We start from the raw sequence: 3,301 nt of genomic DNA on the forward strand, positions 1-3,301 counted from the left end.
ATGTACAACAGAGCGAAACACTGAGCAGTCTTGCACCAACCTAGTAATCATTAATATGTTTGAACCCATTGCTGCTGCCACTATACCAGTCCATCGTTGGGGGTCTTCCTTTTTTTCTCTGACCCTCCCACTTTACCAAATATGATGTCTTTTTCCAGAGACTGGTCCCTCCTGATCATATGTCCAAAGTATGAGAGGCGAAGTCTGGCCATCCTGGCTTCCAAGGAGCACTCTGGCTGTACCTCTTCTAACACAGATTGGTTTGTTCTCTGGCAGTCCATTGTACTTTTAATATTCTCCTCCACCAGCATAACTCAAATGCATCAATTCTTTGATGGTCTTCCTTATTCACTGTTCAACTTTTACATGCATATGAGGCTATTAAAAATACCATGGCTTGGGTCAGTTGCGCCTTAGTCCTAAAACTGATATCCTTGCTCTTGAACAATTTAAAGAGGTCATGTGTAGATTTGCCTAATTCAATTTGTCATCTCACTTTTTGACTGCTGCTTCCATGGGTGTTGTTGATCCAAGCAAAACAAAGTCTTTGACAACTGCAATCTTTTCTCTATTTATCGAGATGTTCTTTATTGGTCTAGTAGTGAGGTTGTTTGTTTCTTTACATTAAGTACTACCCATAGCGAAGACTGTGGTCTTTGATCTTCATCAGTAAATATTTTAAGTCCTCTTCACTTTCAGAAAGCACGACTGTATCATCTATATATCTAAGGTTATTAATGAGTCTTCCTCCAATCTTGATGCCACATTCTTTTTCATATAAACCAACTTCTGAAATTATTTGCTCAGCACACAGATTGAATCAGTTTGGTGAAAGAACACAACCCTGGTGCACACCATTCCTAATTTTAAACTACTCAGTGTTCCATTGTTCTGTTCAAACACTTGCCTCTTGGTCTATGTACAGGTTCCTCATGAGCTCAATTAAGTGTTTTGGAATACTCATTCTGTGCAATGTTGTCCATAGCTTGTCATGATCTACACAGTTGACAGCTCTGTGTAGCCAATAAAGCACTACGTAATCTTTCTGGTGTTCTCTGCTTTTAGGCAATTTCCATCTGATGTCAACAATGATATCCCTCATTCCGTGTCCTCATCTAATTTGGCGTGAACCTCTAGCAATTCTCTGTCAATATACTGTTGCAGCTGTTTTTTAATTATCTTTAGCAAACTTTTACTTGCATGTGAAAATAATGCACTCATCTGTCAGTTTGTTGTACTATGGTGGCCTGAGAGTTGCTGTGATTCTGGAAGCTATGCCACCTGTATTTTAAATACTAGCAGGTTATTCATGGTAGACAGGTTTCAGATGAGCTTCCAGACAAAGACAAACTAAGAAGAAGGAGAGAAAGAATACTTCCAAACATGTAATCACTGAAAATCTTATGAATAGCAGAGGAACACTGGAATCACCAGAGTACTGAATTTGAAAAATGATGAAAAGCGCTAGAATATTATCAGATGTAGTGCCAGAAGATGAGCCCCTCAGGTTGGAAGGCACTCAAAATATGACAGGAAAAGAGCTGCCTCCTCAAAGTAGAGTTGACCGTAATGACGTAAAAGGAGTAAAGCCTTTGTGTCTGTTATTTTCTTACAGGGCACAACTCCAAATGAGGAGAAACAGTGGTAAGTATCCATTAATAATTGAGACATGGACTGAACAGAGTATGAATCCATCAAAATTGAAAATTGTAAAGAAGGAAATGAAAAGCATAAACATCAAATCCTAGGCATTAGTGATCTGAGATGGACTGCTATTGGACATTTTGAATATGACAATCACATGGTTTCCTAGGTTGTGAATGAGAAATTGAAGAGGAATGGTGTCACATTCATCATCAAAAAGAACATTTCAAGATGTATCTTGAAGTACAATACTATCCGTGATAGGAAATATTCATATGCTTATGAGGAAGACCAGTCAATATATCTATTATTTCATATTTATCAACCAGCCACTAAAGTCATTGATGATAAAATTGGAGAATTCTACCAGCTTTTCATTCTCAAATTGATAAAACATGCAATCAAAACGTATTGATAATTATTGATGATTTGAATGAAAAGGTTGGAAACAAAGAGGAAAGATCAGTCCCAGGAAAATGTGCCCATAGATAGAAACAATGCTAAAGATCACATGATAGAATTTTGCAAGATCAGTGACTTCTTCTTTGCAAATATCTTTTTTAAACAACATGAAACACGACTATACTTATGGACTTCACCAGATAGAATACACAAAAATCAAATTGACCATTTCTGTATAAAGAAACAGTGAGGAAGTTCCCTATTATCAACCATACCAAAGACCGGGACAGACTGTTGATCAGACCATCAATTGCTCATATGCAAGTTCAAGCTGAAGCTGAAGAAAAATTTTAAAAGTCCACAAATTCCACAATATGACCTCAAATATATCCCACCTGAATTTAGGAATCATCTGAAGAACAGAGTTGATGTATTAGACACTAGTGACTGAAGACCAGAAGTGTTGTGGGATGGCATCAAGAATATCATGTCAGAAGGAAGAAGGCAAAAGGTCATTAAGAAGGCAAGAAAGAAGGAAAAGACCAAAATGGATTTCAGAAGAGACTCTGAAGCTTGCTTTCTAATGAAGAGTTGTTAAAGCAAATGGAAGAAATGAGAAGGTAAAAGAGCAGAACAGAAAATTTCAAAGGTCAGCTTGGGAAGACTAATTCAAATATTATAATGAAATATAAAAAACCAGGCATTAGAAAACCAAAAGGGAAGAACACACTCAGTGTTTCCCAACTTAAGGAACTGAAGAAAAAGTGCAAGCCTAGAATTGCAGTATTGAAGGAGTCTCTGGAAAAATATTGAATGATGTAGAAAGCATCAAATGAAGAGGCAAGGAATACACAGAGTCCCTGCACCAAAAAGATAAATTCAGTGGGCCCAAGAGTTAGCAGTATCAACAGCAAAGAAATTCAGGAACTTCTCTTAGAGCAGAGAAGACAGTAGAGTAAAAGAATAAAAGCAGAGTGGTGAAGTGGGTTTTAAAGAGGTAATCATTAATATGGTTTAAAATCATGAAAGCTGTACACCAAGGATGTACTCTTTGACCACACTTAGTTAATCTATATGCTGAGCAAATAATCAGAGAAACTAGATTATATGAAGAAGAACATGGCATCGGAATTGGTGGAAGACTCATTAACAACCTACGATATGCAGATGACACAGCCTTGCTTGCTGAAAGCCAAGAGGACTCAAAATACTTACTGATGAAGATCAAAGACCACAGCCTTTGTTGTGGATTGCA

The sequence above is a fragment of the Chrysochloris asiatica genome, unplaced genomic scaffold, assembly GCF_000296735.1.
Source record: "Chrysochloris asiatica unplaced genomic scaffold, ChrAsi1.0 scaffold00148, whole genome shotgun sequence".
Classification (NCBI taxonomy): domain Eukaryota; kingdom Metazoa; phylum Chordata; class Mammalia; order Afrosoricida; family Chrysochloridae; genus Chrysochloris; species Chrysochloris asiatica.